A 16539-nucleotide genomic window follows, 5' to 3' on the forward strand; every position below is an offset into this window, starting at 1 on the left:
TTACTCAGCTATCAAAAACAATGACTTTATGAAATTCGTAGGCAAATGGTTGGAACTGGAAAATATCATCCTGAGTGAGCTAACCCAATCACAGAAAGACATACATGGTATGTACTCATTGATAAGTGGCTATTAGCCCAAATGCTTGAATTACCCTAGATGCCTAGAACAAATGAAACTCAAGACAGATGATCAAAATCTGAATGCAGATCGCTCCTGAGAGTCACAGCCAGAATACAGCAAATACAGAGGCGTATGCCAGCAGGAAACCACTGAACTGAGAACAGGACCCCCGTTGAAGGAATCAGAGAAAGAACTGGAAGAGCTTGAAGGAGCTCGAAACCCCATATGTACAGCAATGCCAACCAACCAGAGCTTCCAGGGACTAAGCCACTACCCAAAGACTATACATGGACTGACCCTGGACTCTGACCTCATAGGTAGCCCCACAGGCTTGCAGGCTATTCTGACACTCGTGTATTACAAAGCATAGAGACTTAGGCCAGTTGTCCTGCAGGAAGCTTCGGATACACTTTAGACATCCTGGTGCCCAGGCTAAGACTCAAGCTTTCACCAAGGAAAGCCCATCCCCATTATTGTCACCAAGTCAAGAAAAGACAGCCTTTCACTTGAGAGACCAACCAGACCAATCTGGACTAGGTGTCTTAACATTTGATCTAAATTGGTTTGTTTTGTTCCTAAAAGCATAGACCGTGGTCTTCCTGTATGGTTTCACTCAGATCTCCTATACTTTAGCTCCTGTTCATTCAGTCACATTTATGCACCATCAATATCAGGGAATGCTTGTGTTAATATCAAACCTCTGTGATGTGCTTCTATGTCTGTATTGCACGGAGACAAAAATGGAGAAAATGCAAAGTAAGACAAGGAGGGAGCTCTGACAGAGCACTTTGTCTTACTGTGTAGACTAATTTTCAAAGGCTCCAAGATCCAGCACAGGCTAAAGGTGACAGAAATCCAAATGTTCTGGCCCTTTTCAGCGTTTTAACTCAAAAGTCAGCAGCTGTTAGGTACTCAGACAAACTCCAAGGTTCTTTCCTATCATCTCAGCCACTGTAGACTTTTCTTTCAGAGCCCATCCAGTTAATTATTGCCCAGCAAGGCCTAGAGGCTCCCAAAACAACATAGACTGTCATGGCTCTTGGTTTCACACTAGAACTCTGTGGTAAGACTCTTTGGAGACCTGGGTTCAATGTGTAATGTTGATATGGCCATGTCAAGAATCATAGTCTCAGACCCATGAGAGAATGCCAAAGCCTTGTCCCCTGCACCAGGCTCAGAGAGATGACAAAACCATCCATGTACACATGTTGATAGAGTATGCAGAAAATGTCCACCATATTTTACTCTCCCTTGGATGTTTACACTCTGAAGATTGCTTCCCTACAGAGACTGGTCCTATGGATCTTAGCTAAACCTGTCTCCTTGATCCAGCTCTGTACCATAAGCCTTGTCTCCCTTTTTATTTGCATTTAGTAGTCTTGCCTCCTTGTTCAGCCATAAATAATAAACATTGTGAGCTTCCACGGTCCTGTGGCTTTGCCATCAGAAAGCTTACTCCTCCTGATCCCAGCAAGTTTTTTGTTTTTTATTGAATACTATCTGTATTTACATTTCAAATGTTATTGCCTTTCCCCCTTCTACCATCCTCCCTCCACCCTCCCTCTGCCTCTGTGAAGATGCTCCCACTCCCACCCAACCACTTCCACCTCGACACCTTGCCATTCCCCTACACTGGCAAAAAGAGCCTTCACAGGACCAAGGGCTTCTCCTATTGATGCCAGACAATGCCATCCTCTGCTAAATATGCTACATATACAGAGGCATGGGCCCCTTCATGTGTACTCATTGATTGATGGTTTAGTTCCTGGGAGCTCTGGGAGGGCCTGGTTGGTTGATATTGTTGTTCTTCCTATGGGGTGGCAAACCCCTTCTGTTCCTTCAGTCCTTTCTCTAACTCCTCCATTGTAGTCCCCATGCTTAGTCCGATGGTAGCTGTAAGCATCCTCATCTGTATCAGTAAGGCTCTAACAGAGCCTCTCAGAAGACATCCATATCAGGCTCCTGTCAGCAGCACTTCTTGGCATCAGAAATAGTGACTGGGTATGGTGGCTTCATCCATATGTGTCTCCAGGTGGGGCAGTCTCTGGATGATCTTTTCTTCAGTCCCTGCTCCAATCTTTGTCCCTGTATTTCTTCCCATGAGTATTTTGTTCTCCCTTTTAGGAAGGACACAATGGAGTACTGCTCAGCCATTAAAAGCAATGACTACATGAAATTCTTAGGCAAATGGATGGAACTAGAAAATATCATCCTGAGTGAGGTAACCCAATCACAAAAGAACACACATGGTATACACTCACTGGTAAGTGGATATTAGCCCAAAAACTTGGAAAACCCAGCAGTTTTTTATCCCAACACACACACACACACACATGGACACACACACACACACACACACACTAAATGAAAACATGAGAGGTTATATTAAGCCTCACCTGTCCCTCTTGATTAGAACACATCTGTGGCATGGCAAAGGCCCTCAAGGGAGAAAAAGGGTTTATTGGACTTGGGATTCAAAGAAAGCCAGTGGTCGGGAGAGGACCAGCAGAGCTGTAGTGACATCTTCAGTTACAAGAGGCTTCCAGTTAGACTGAGCAGGATGGGTTACACAAACTCAAGCCTGCCCCGCCCCCAGTCATCATCGCTTCTTCAACAAGCTCCACCTCCTAATAGTTCCATAATGTCCCCAAACAGTGCCATCAACCAGGAACTAAATGTTCAAATAAATGAGTTTGTGGGAGACATTCCTCATTCACACCATCATAAGGACTGTCTGAGGAAAAAGTACATCATCAGGAGTGGGAGAGAGTTAAGAGAGAGTTACCAAGAGATAAGCATGATCACAGCGCATTATATACATATACTAAATTGTAAGAATGAAATTGTAACATCTATAAACAGAAATAAGGGCAGTTTCCCTTTAAGAGTCTCAGTCCCCTGCCTCACAAAATAGAAACACTCACCCTAACCTCAGCGTCAAGTGGCTTGGCCTCTTTTATGTTGCTGTAGTAGAATATATGGAGATTAAGACTTTTCTTTACTTAAACAGAAAAATTTGTTTTGGTTCGTGGTGCTGGAGATTCTATGATGTAATGCCACATCTGGAGTGCACCCTAGGGTACTTACTCCTGGTGGAAGAGCAAATGAGCTTATGTATATGAAACTAATAGAAAACCAAACACACACACTATAACAACCTGCTTTTGTAGTAACTAATCCACTCCCTGACAGCAAGAACTCACTCATGCAAGAACGCCACTCATCCATTTATGGGGGCTTCACCCTCATGACCCTAACATCTCCCACTAGGTTCTAACTCCCAACATCACCACCTTGGGACCAGACCTCTTAGTTTTAATGTTGAAAAATCATAACGAGACCAGAATACTAAACCAAGAAAGGCTTTTCCTAGTGTCTATGTTCCTGAGTAAAAATAAGTTATTGTAATATCCCAAAGTCAGCTTCCTTTTCCTAGAGTCTCAAAGAGAGGAACATAGAGTTTTCAGCAGCTGCTGTTTGTACTTCTACTGGACTCAAAGCACTGTGAAGAGATATAAACTCAAACCAGAGTCAAATTAGGTAATGCTGATAGGTCAGTGACTAGAAAAGCAAAGCATAAGGAAATGTATGTTTAAAAACAACTGGATGGTATCATACTTCCAAAAGCCAAGAGATGGAGGGAGGAGTATGCCTCTCAATGCAGCTTAGGAAAAATGCACAGTGTGGTTATAGGAACATTATATAGTTGTCCCAAAGCTTACACTCCATTGCCTATTTTCATAGTGAATATCATGTCTAAAAGGCCAGACTCTAAATAGTCACTCTATTTTCAAGAGAGGGCTGCATCTCACTCTAAAGGCTGAAAGGTCGATCCCATCCCCATGCTCTAGGAGACTAAGACCCAGACTTGGCCAAGTGGATGCTTCTGCATGAGATATGAAATCTTTCCCCATATAAAGACATAAAGGTGCCTGAGAGAGAGCACTGGTCACTGTAGAATCAAGAGTTCAACATGACGTGGGCAGAGAGGGACTACAGAGCTGGCCGTGAATGCTAACCTGCATTTTCTGGATCTCCAGAACTCATGAGGGAGCATCCTGTAAAGCTGCCTAAGTTACTTTTTTTCATCTATATTGGAAAGAAGATTCTAGAAGTTGCTTCCTAACAATAGTGGGGCTGGTGATCTGCAGAACTTATTTCACGTAGGCGCTTGTTGGATAAAAGAAAGCTGAGGCTTGCACACTGGGTCCGTCTCCACTCTTTGGGTTTTATGCTCTTCCTCCAAATTAAACAACTGATATATATATATATCAAATATATATATATATATATATATATATATCCAAAGAGGCAGGAAACTATAAGCAGTCTACCACAATCCCCACATGTCTCTGCTCAGACAGATCTTGGAGGGTCCCAAACTCCCAAGCATACATTCAGTCATGGAGATACCACTAGTCCTAGCCAAACCATCAGTGGAAAGCAGTTTCCTGCTCTTTCTCAGATGTATGAAGTACAGATGTCTTCTACAGTCTTGAAAGAAAAAAGAAAGGAAGGAAGGAAGGAAGGAAGGAGGGAGGAAGGGAGGGAGGGAGGGAGGGAGGGAGGGAGGGAAGGAAGGAAGGAAGGAAGGAAGGAAGGAAGGAAGGAAGGAAGGAAGGAAGGAAGGAAGATCGATTCTCCAAAACACATCATGCATGATGAACAAGTGTGTCTCAGGAGTTCCAAGCTGGTAGGACATTCAAACTTCAATCAATATAACTATTCACACTAGCAAATAAAAATATATTTTTAGATAGATTTGGAAAAGAGTATTACAAAATGGTTTACAGTAAAACTTCAGGACCTGTCTGTCCTCCTGACTATCTTCGTCACACACTTCTGTTCACTCCCCTCAGTGACTACAGCGCCACACTCATGCTCTGGTTCATACCTAGTTGGACAGCCTGTCCCCTCCCAGCCATCTATGCCTAATAGTTTCCAGAGCATCTTTCTGAAAACCAGAGGGAAATTCAGGCTCATTTGCCAGAATGAAATGGCTTCAATAGTAAAAAAATATATTCAAGAAAGAATTAACAAGAAATATTCTCAAGGAAGCCATACTAAAGCATCATTTCTGAAGAATGATGCTGAATTTAAAAATACATTTGGTCATACTAAAGACTTGAGAGTATGTCTTACTCGAATTCTTGACCATCTGGGCTCTAGAAAAGGTTTTGATTCCTTTAAGAGTTTGGTGGAAAGTTTTGTTCTTACAAAGATGCAGACTTTGTGGAGAAGGAAGAAGGGGAAAAAAAAGTTTTTCTAAGAAAAGAAAAGCAAAAACCATGAAGATGATGGATGACACAAAAAAGAGAAAAATTGAGAGTGCAGGTGTCATGGTCATAAATGCCATGATAGTGTTAGTTCCCAACTCCTTAGTAGTATTTTACCAACATCAGTATTTAACCATATCACAGCATAACATTGTCATAAGCCATAGCACAATCAGGAGAGACAAGAAAACTGAGGCAGAACACTGCTTTCAGGAGCAGCAGGGAAAAGGCACATTAAGTTCAAGCATATCTTTTTATTACTATTATTGGTTATGTTATTTATTTACATTTCAGATGTTATCCCCCTTCCCAGTTTCCCCTCTACAAACCCCCTATCCCTTCCCCCTCCCCCCTGCTTCTGTGATGGAGCTTCCCCACCCACCCACCCACTCCTGCCTCACCATCCTAGCATTCCCCTATGTTGAGGCATTCAGTCTTCACAGGACCAAGGGCCTCCCCTCCCACTGATGCCAGATAAGGCCATCCTCTGCTACATAAGCAGCTGGAGCCATGGGTTCCTCCATGTGTATTCTTTGGTTAGTGGTTTAGTCCTTGGAATCTCTGGGGAGGTGGGGGTGGTCTGGTTGGTTGATATTGTTGTTCTTCCTATGGAGTTGTAAACCCCTTCAGCTCCTTCAGTCCTTCCCCTAACTCCTCCATTTGGGTCCCTGTGCTCAGTCTGATGTTTGGCTGTATGGCAGAGCCTCTCAGGGGACAGCCATACTTGACTTTCATTGGTGGTGCATACCTGTAAGAGTTGCTGAAGGAGGCAAAGGCAGGAGGTTCACAAGTTCTAGGCCAGCCTGGGCTCAAGCACATCTTTTAAACAAAGTAATTAATTTAATAAAAACTATATTGAAGATATTTTTCCAGTGACACCACCAGGACTAGAAGAAACCACCAGAGATGAAAAAACAAAAAGACAAGAAAATTCTAAGAGAAAAGGAAGCAGCTCTTGAAGAATCGTGTAAGAAGATTACCAAATGGCTCACAACCATCTGTAATGAGATCTGATGCCCTCTTCTGCTGTGTCTGAAGGCAGCTACAGTGTACTCATATACAATAAATAAAATCTTAAAAAAATTTAAAAAAAAAATTACCAAAAACAATAAAATGTCTATGGTTAAAGACTTATATTACTACAATAGTTCCCTCCTACCTGTCATGGATCCCCAGTGGATGTCTGAAACCAGAGATGATACCAAATCTTGTATAAAATGACTGTAAAGTCATGACATTTGTTAACAAATAAATGTTCATTTAGATAAATAACAGGCAAGTTACATACAGTACAAATAAACTGAATGAAGATACTGATGTCTTTAATAGAACATTGAAGTCTTTGTCATGCTTCTCAGAAAAACAATTTAGAAGTTACGAGTTCTTTCTTTCCGGAGTTTTGCATCGATACTTAGACAGCTGTGTGTGATGGGGAACTAAAACCAAAAAGCAACTACAAGTTATAAGGGACTGCTCTGTTACTTGTAAAGGCACTCTGAACGTGTCTTTGTGTATGAAACCTGAGTTCCCAAAAGTTTTGAGTCATGACTTGTCAATAATCTACAGAAGGTATTTTGACTTACTTGCTTTGGAAGAAAAGTTTGGATATTTTTCTGTGAAACGCAAGTCTCCAGATTTGAGCATTTTGTACAAGGTTTCTGGTAATGTTCTATCTTCGCCTAAGTTCCTCAGGTCTTACCCTCAGAATATTGTGTACTAAAATTCTACAATCCGAGATATGAAGTCAGCTGTAAACATTACTTTACCACTGAGTTTATATGTGGACTGTCTTGGTCTTCTTACCCACAAAAATGATAGGACCCAAAAATAAATAAATGTTCCAAAGGATCTCAAAACAGAAAGGAAAACTACTTCCTCATATTGATGAGAGGCATGTCAGGAGAAACTACAGCTAACATCACTCTTACAGGAAGAGAGGGAACACTTCCCCATTAAGATCAAGAACATGGTGAGAATGTCTGCTCTCAGGACTGGTAAGATGGATCAGTGGGCAAACAGTGCTTGCAGTCAAGCCTTGCAAATGGAGTTCAAGACCTGGAAGCCACATGGTAGAAGGAGACAACCAGCTCTTGCACTCCGGGCTCCGCAATGCCATGGTACCTTCAGGGGCACACACACACGCACTCATGTGCACAGCATGCATTTCAAAGTATTAACAAAATAATTTGAATGAGGATTAGCTCTCACCTATTACGCAACATTATCATGAAACTCCTAAGCACTTTTTTTTTTTTTATTATTAACTTCAGTATTTCTTATATACATTTCGAGTGTTATTCCCTTTCCCGGCTAAGCACTTTTATTAGGCATCCAGAGTCTCTCTTTCTCTTTTTAAAAGATTTATCTATTTAATGTATCTGAGTACACTGTAGCTGTCTTCAGACACACCAGATGAAGGCATCTGATCCCATTAGAGATGGTTGTGAGCCACCATGTGGTTGCTGGGAATTAAACTCAGGACCTCTGGAAGAGCAGTCAGTGCTCTTAACCTCTGAGCCATCTCTCCAGCCCCTTTATTAGGCATCCAAATTTAGTGAAAAAATAAAGCTCTCTGGCACAAGTGATATGATTGCCTGCATAAAAGGCCCTAAGGTACCTTCTAACAGAGCTTCTCCCACCTCTGCTGAGCACAGGCCAACACCAAACAAAGCAGGAGCCCTGGTGCCTCTTAACACTGAGTCATTCTCGCACTTCAGCCACACTCTACTGGTGATACGGATTGTGTGTAGAAAAGCAACTATACGAGATAAAAATCCCACAAGGGATGGGTCAATGGGGGCCACTTTGCAGGCTAGTTACCACAAATATTACTTTTGGCAGCGTCGTCAAAACCTTAAACATTGCAGATGAATTAGTAAAAATGTGCAAACTCCATACAACGAAGAAACAAAATAATGTGAAAATCTTCTGAAGAAATTAAAGACCTAAATGAATGAAGGTACAATGAAATTAATGAGGATACGCGTAATGTCATGTCTCTGAGTATATACACTGGGGTGTCAATGCTTTCCAACAGGCAGCAATTCAGCGTGATCTCAATCACAGAGCAAACATGTCTTTTTAAAGCAGAAGTTGATGAGCTGATAATAAAATCTATATGTAAATGTTTGGGACTTAAAATAACTCAAATGGCTTTGAGAAAAAAAATAACAAATCTGGAGGACTGGGACTATCTCCTCCTACACTACATCCTAAAATAATGTAAGAACTATACTATTCTAAGATTTACTATAAAGCTACAGTAATAAGGACAGTGTGCTATTAACAGAGGGTAGACATATGGATCAATGGAACAGAATAAAGAGTCCAGAAATAAACCCGTTCATCTATGGTCAATTGATTTTTGACAAAGATGCTCAGGCAACCCAATAGGAAAAGATTCCCAAAAGCTGCTAGGACAATTGAATACTCACAAAGAAAAAAATTAAACCTTGAAATTTGCCTTACACTATAAACAGAAACGAACTTAAAATTGATCCCACGACAAACTACAGTAAAAACTTGTAGAAGAAAACAGGAGTAAAAGAGTCTCTGCCCTTAATATAGGCAAAGAATTCTTAATATCCAAAAACATGTATTCTAAAAGAAAGGAATCAATAAATTGAACTAGCTCAAAATTAAATCCCTCTATTCTTTGAGATAGCATTTAAAAATAGAAATGAAGGCAAGCCAGAGGCAGATATGTATGTATGTATGTATGTATGTATGTATGTATGTATATGTATGTGTGTGTGTAATACTTATCTGAAAAGCTCTTGTACTTTAATAATAAGATTAACACAATTACAATAGACCAAAATGCAGAAAGGGTCACATAAAATGAAATGCAGCTGGCAAATATGTAAAGAAAATATTTCAACACTGTTGTCATAGGGAAAATGAAAATTTAAAAGTATAGGTTCTTTGGAATGGGGAAATGGCTTAGTTTGGATCCCAAGGAATCCACATGTATGGGAGTGGTGATACATGTGGAAGCAGAGACTGGGGACTCTCTGAGACTTTCTGACAAGAAAGCTTGCCCCTATCAGTGAACTTGAGATTCAGTAAAAGACAACATCTCAAAGAATTATGTGGCTAACAATTGAAAATGGCATCTGACATCAATGTCTAACCTCTACATATGAGCACATGTGTTCATGTGTGCCAACATGCAATACATATATATGATCATACAACTATAACTTCTCACTATCCCTGTTGCAACAGTTAAATCTCAGCATTCGGGAGACAAAGGCAGAAGAATCCCCCATTTCAGGCCAGTCTGGGATTCCACATTATCTTAGTGAGGGTTTCCATTGCTGTAAAGAGACTCCATGACCAAGGCAACTCTTATAAAGGACAACACTTAATTGGGGCTGACTTCTGAAGCTCAGTCCATTATCATCATAGTGAAAAGCATGGCAGCATCAGACAGGCATGGCGCTGGAGGAGCTGAGACGTTGACATCTTGTTCCAAAGGCAGACAGGAGAAGATTGACAGGCACCTAGGAAGAGGGCCTCAAAGCCCACACCCAAAGTGACACACTTCCCCCAACAAGGCCACACCTCGTAATAGTGCCACTCCTTGGGCCAAGGACATTTAAACCACCATTTGAGGTCTGTCTGTGTACCATAGCAAGATTCTGTCTCAAAGAAAAGTCATTGACCTACGTCCTATCGACAGAGTAACAGTTGTAGATTCTCTCCCCTACAGCCTATGACCCCTCTGGCCTCAGGTTCTTGGCTGTAATAACTGGTATGGGTTCCAGCTTACGGAGAGGAACTTAACCACAGTCAGAGAGTGCTTGCTCACTTTCATGGCACATATGCCATGCTGCACCTGTGGGCATACCTTGCCAAGCAGGTTGTTACTGTTCACAAGCGGGGAAAACTGGCGATCACTTTTCTCCCCCAGTAACACACATAGCCCCGCCCAGCATTGTGAACACTAGCCAGTAAGGATGAAGCTTCCAGCTCAATAGCAGCACCGTTCCTCCATGTTCTGTTGACTTCAGTGTGTGGTTTCTTCAGCAATAGGGTCTTACCATCATGTCCTGCAGGGTAACCAATGTCAAGGTGATAACTGGTAATAGTACAAGAGAAAATCAATTAAAGTTAACACACACACACACACACACACACACACACACACACACAAGCATGCACTTTGAGGACTTATGCACCAATATTCTATACTAATCTTTCATCATCTAACTATTGCTTTGATAATGAGTACTTAGGGTATTTCTAGTATTTTCCCTTTATAGGCAAATTAATATATCTCTATTCTATCACTTAACTGGGACTTATATATACATTTGACCACTTGTTTTATATGATTACCATAACAAAATACCACAGACCTTGTGGCTTAAAACAAAGACCTTCACTTCTCAATGTTTGGGAGACTGGAAGTCCAAGAAGTTCAATCTCATATGTAGAGGTGAGATGTTGATGTCAGACATCTTTTCAATTTTTAGTCACAATATTTTTTGGAGCATTGTTCTTTTTTCTTTCTAGTTTCTTTCTTCAGTTTGCAGGTCATTTCCTGTGTCTTCGCAAGCCCTTTCCTCTGTGTGAGCTTCCCTGGATAGCTTCCTTTTCTTATAATGGCATCATTCTTTTGACTTAACCTTAATTACCTCTTTTAAGATCCCATCTCCAAGTATAGTCACATTGGGAGTTAGGGCCCTGGGATATGAATTAGAAGGGAACAAAATTCAACTTATGTAGAGGCTAGATAATAATTGCACAAGATAAAAGTGTACTTTAAATTCATGCAAAAATCATTTGCTAGGCTTCTAGCTGTCAGGCAGCATACAGGCACATTTTCCTATGACCTTAGAGTACATCCTGAACTAGCATGCTGCTCCTTATACAATAGGTATGGTGTATTGTATAAATTAAATCCCTATGAAAGAATCCAGAGCTGTGCTTTAACTATTTCTAGGCTTCAATTTACCACAAACCAAAAGGAAAGAAAGATATTTTCAATGTAATAAAAAAAGGACAGAGATGTGTAGATCACAGAGGCCCCCAAAATGAATATGAAACATCCATTTTCTCCATCATCGGAGCTCAAGAGGCCGGCCACTTCAGTGTAATATATTCAACCCATCAACTGTTTACTGAGCACCAATTATAACCAATAATCACTAAGCTGTCACTCACTAAGACAGAACAGAGTTGGGGTTAGAAGTGCAGGCTCTACCTTTGAAAGAATGAGGTCAATATATATGGAACAATCTGTAAGATAATAAGTGATTTAAAAAATAAGGTGAAAAGTCTTATGTTTCAAAGGGTGTCACTTGTACAAAAGAGAGAAAATGTGTGTGCTTTTTATGCATAGAACACCTCTGTAAGGATTTTTTAAAACTACGAAAAGTGGTGCTATTTTGGGCCATGGTGGAGTAATGTAGCCCCTGCCTTGAAAAAAGGAAAATGGGAAAAGGAATAAAGCATCAGTTAGTGTAGGAATAGTCTTTCAGAGAAGAGAAATAAAGGCAGGGAAAGTTGTAATAATGTCTACAGATGAGTTCCAGTCCACTTATTCTGGGAAGAAGAACCAGGCACGGTTAAGAAACTGTAACTGTTGAGAAAGGTCTTAAAGATGGCAAAATGTGCAGACCAGCATGTCAGAAGGAAAATGCAACACTGAGAGGAGAGTTCACACTTCTCAGAAGCATGCTCTGCCTTGCACGAGTGTAAGAAGTGGCCCACAGCTGGGAAAGAACCACTGGAAACAGGAAGAAGACACTTTCCAGATGTCATGTGGATTCAGAAATAATGCATAGTTACATAGGTCAGAATGGGAAGACTGCACACTATGCAGAGCCCTGGGTGGGATCCTCAAGGGTGAAGACAAGTTAGCCCTCAATTACTAAGAAGTAGTGCAGTAAAAACTTGTAGGTGGGCTGGCCCTTCAGGGTGGGCAGTGGGAGACATGGCAAAGGAGAAAGATGCTGTGGTCGGCACTTGAACTCTACCTACCTCTACATCACATGTCTTACTGTACTGTTTGGATTTCTTATGTGCATAGAGATTGCATTTATAAAACTTTTTAAAGGGGAAAGTATCTGGAGTTAGACCCCTAGGATAAGAATCTGCCTCCACCACTTATGAGCCCTGTAAACTGGGCAAACCTGGTTTGCTTAACCCTGAAATTGACTTGCTTTGGGTCGCAGTGAAGGGTAATGGGACATTTCAACTTCTAGTAGCACCGGACACTTCTAGGCAAATATGTCTGCTTCCTTCTGACGTATGCGTGTTTCTGACAAAAGCACTCTACTTTTCTTTCAGGGAAACGCATCTGCCCCACCTGTCCAGATATTCCAGGAAGGCAATGATTCAATCCCCGTGCCCACATCCTGAAATAGACAACTTATGAAGTTCCTATCCCTCTCACCCCCAACACAGGAATAAATCAGTCCATGGAGAACAGGACTGTGGCTTCTATTGCAAATGTTGGGAAAGTTCCTCTGGAGAGTCCATTTTCTTCTGAGAAGCAGCCCCTGAGAGGCTGTCCATGCTCCAGTAGATGGCCCTACACCCATATTCATACTGGGAGTTCTGAGTGGGCTCTGTGGGCAAAAATAAAAAATAGGAACACATGAAATAAGGAAGGAACAGGGGATGTGGGGGAGGAAGTGGAAGGGAGAGAATGGGGTGTGGACTCGATGAAAACATTGTAGACATGTATGACATTATCACGACATTGAAAAAAACACTATTCAAACAATTTTTTAAAGAAGCTGCACACAGAGGAATCCTGTCTCAAACTTTTTAAGAAAACAATGCAAAAACAAAAACAAAAAAAGCAAGTAAAAAAAAAGGAATGTGTGATCCTGATGATGTCATTTAAACGTCTATAGCCAGTTTCTACTCCATATCAGTTGCAAGCAGAAGACCCATTAGCGATTATCAATACCCAATTCATTCATGTGCAGAGCCCAGACAGAACATCAGAAACCATACCAAGAACTAGGCATTCAAACGTGAGGCCTTGCCTGCAAGAAGCTTATAGCCTAGCAACGGAGACAACCATGCAAAGCAGCCGCTGCTAGAATAGAGATACTCGCAGGATGCTGTAAGCGCTGTACAGAGATCATTTAGGGAAGGAATTGGCTATGCGTGCAATAATTTAAGGAGGTAATGCTCAAAGTGAGGTTTGATGAATGGTGGTGGGAGAGGAATGCATGCTGTACAGACACATGAAGAAGCATGGTGCGTTCCGAGGAGGATAGCAGCCATCAGTGCCCAGAGAAGAGATGAGAAGATGGTGCAGCATCTCCTAGGTTGTGCCTGCAGATGTAGTTCACAGTCTGCTCACTGTGCGGTGCTGTATCAGTTTCTGTTTTTCATTGCTATGACCATATGCCTGACCGGAAGTTTGTTTTAGTTCACGGTTCAAGGATACAGTCCATCATGGTGAGGAAGTCATAGAAATCAGAGCTTGTGGCTGGTCACACTGCACCTCCAATCAAGAAGCAGAGAGCAATGACTGCCGGGGTTTGGCAATCTTTCTCCCCTACATGCAGTTTGGTACCTGAAACAATAGCATGACGTTACTGATAGTTAGGGTGGGTCTTACAACCTTGCTCTAGAAATCCTCACAGACAATGCCTAGAGTTGCGCGCGCGCGCACACACACACACACACACACACACACACACACACACACACAGTGATTCTAAATCTCATTGAGTTGACTAACAACTGACATGAACCATCACAGGTGTCATTCAAAGACTTAAATCCCTGGGAGAGATATGATGAGAGCTTTTTGTGTAAAGAATGGATTAGAGGATTGGAAAGATGGTTCAGTTGATAAAGTCCTGGCCATGCAAGCATGGAACTGAGTTGGATACTCAGCACCCAGCTCAAAAATGGTGGGTACAAGAGTACATACCTGCAGTCCCAGAGGAGAGAGGTGGGAGTGTCCCTGGGGCTTGCTGGCCAGCCTGTCTAGCTGAATTGATGAGCTCTGGGTTCAATGAGAGTCCTTATTTCACAAAATAGGATAACGTGATTGCAGAAGTCACTTGGTGTTGCCCTCTGGCCTCCATATGCACACATACGCTCACCTGTACATATACACATGCATACACACATGTACACACATGTGAACATGTGCATGTGTGCACGTATGCACGCGCGTGCGCGCGCGCGCGCACACACACACACACACACACACACACACACACACACGTGATTGCAAAGCAAGGCAGATAAAGATGGCCAATAGGAAATATGTCAGAGTAATTTATGCTTGAAACTGTGAGTTAAGATATTTGAAATAGAAAGGAGGGAAAGTTTGTTCTTATTGTTGCTTGTTTTATGTGTTTTGTGTGTGTGTGTGTGTGTATATATATATATACCTGTGTACCACATGTGTGAGTTACAGACAGTAACTGTCATGTCAGTACTCTCAACTGCTAAGCCATCTCTCCAGCCCTCAAGAGGAAGAGGTTTTTAAGCAAATTTTGAAGTATTTGTGCCTGGTACCTACAGAGGCCAGAAGAGAGCATCAGATCCCCTGGAACTGGAGTTACAGATGATTGTGTGCCACCATGTGAATGCTTGGAATCGAACCCAGGTCCTCTGGAAGAGCACTAGTACTCTAAACTTCTGAGCCATCTTTCCAGCCCCTGATTCTAATCACACCTAACGTTCTTGGGCTTTTCAGCTACTCCATCTGGGTCCCTTATTTGTTTTGATACCGGTTTTGGTTGGAGTTGATGCTGGTTAGTGTCAAGTAAAAGGTGCTTGATTGATATAAAACCCTAAAGATGAAAGGTAGACTCCAGAATTCTCAAAGCAAATGTTGGCCCCATCTCCCAATAGCCCATTCAGTCATAAGCTTATCGATAACCTGTGGATGATACTACTGATCCAGTCTCCACTCAACAATTCCAACAGCTAGGAACTGAGTTTTTAATCCCATAAACCTTTGAATGGAAGCACAGGAGAATACTTCAAACCACATCAATTTATTTACCTCCTGATTTGGTCAGGATTCTCAAGAGGATCAGAACTGATATAAATGTCTGTGCACATACACACGCATGTGCATACACATACACACAAATGATCCATTAGAATGACTTACAGACTAATTCAACAATGACTGTCCACCAACGGAAAGTCCACAAATCCAGTAGTTGTTTGGTGCTCAAGGCTGGATGTCTCAGCTGGTCTTTAGTATATGCTGGAATCCCTAAGAAGTAGGCTCTCATATCAGTGAAGAAATGGACTTGCCAGGGAGAACAAGCAGACAAAGAGCAAAAGCTTCCTTCTTCCATGTACTTTACATAGGCTTCCAGCAGCGGGTATGGCCAAGATTAAAAGTGAATCTTCCCACCACAAAAGATCTGGATTCGAATTCGGTCTTCCCACTTCAAATGATTTAATTGAGCAAAAACCCTTCACAAGTGCACCCAGACCCTTGGGGTTTGCTTAATTCCAGATGTAGTCAAGCTGACAACCAAGAATAGCCATCACACCTCCAAAGCCCAACCTCTGAATACCATCAGCATATGAAATCCCAACGCATTCAAAACATAGAAGTGAGATTAAGTTCATAGAAGAGATAAGAAGATATGGGCTTCCAAGCACAGACTCCACACAAGTAGCTGTATTTTTTTTTTTTTTCGGAGCTGGGGACCGAACCCAGGGCCTTGCGCTTGCTAGGCAAGCGCTCTACCGCTGAGCTAAATCCCCAACCCCGCTGTATTTTTTTAATAAGTACCTCTTAAAAGTTCACATTTCATTAAATGCCACTCAAGCTAGTAGAAAAGAGGCGGGCTCAGCTGTGAAGGAACATATACAGTGTCTATCTATATAAGGTCCCATTACAGTGTCTATCTATATAAGGTCCCATACTGTCCTGTGTGACCCCACAGGACGAGGAACAATTAACACAGGCAAGGTTATAAGGTGTTTTAGGGGGCAGCCAGGGCTGAGATGTACATGTATATTTTGGAACTAGAGAACAAAGACACAGTGCTGTGGTGAGATCAGAGACATGTCCCTCCTTTATGGTCTCTAAAACTGTTTGGATTCTGGGGAAAAAAAATCGCCAGCTCTCAGATTGTCTTAGAAAAGGTGAAGAGCCGCATCTCTAAGTGAAAATGAAAGTGAG

General features: G+C 41.8%; 1 pseudogene; it reads left to right on the plus strand.

Annotated features, from left to right (window-relative positions):
* Window positions 1–5119: 5119 nt before the first annotated feature.
* The window catches only part of LOC116906166, a 113936-nt pseudogene continuing 102516 nt past the window's right edge, over window positions 5120–16539 (plus strand).

Source organism: Rattus rattus, chromosome 7 (genome assembly GCF_011064425.1).
Source record: "Rattus rattus isolate New Zealand chromosome 7, Rrattus_CSIRO_v1, whole genome shotgun sequence".
Lineage (NCBI taxonomy): Eukaryota > Metazoa > Chordata > Mammalia > Rodentia > Muridae > Rattus > Rattus rattus.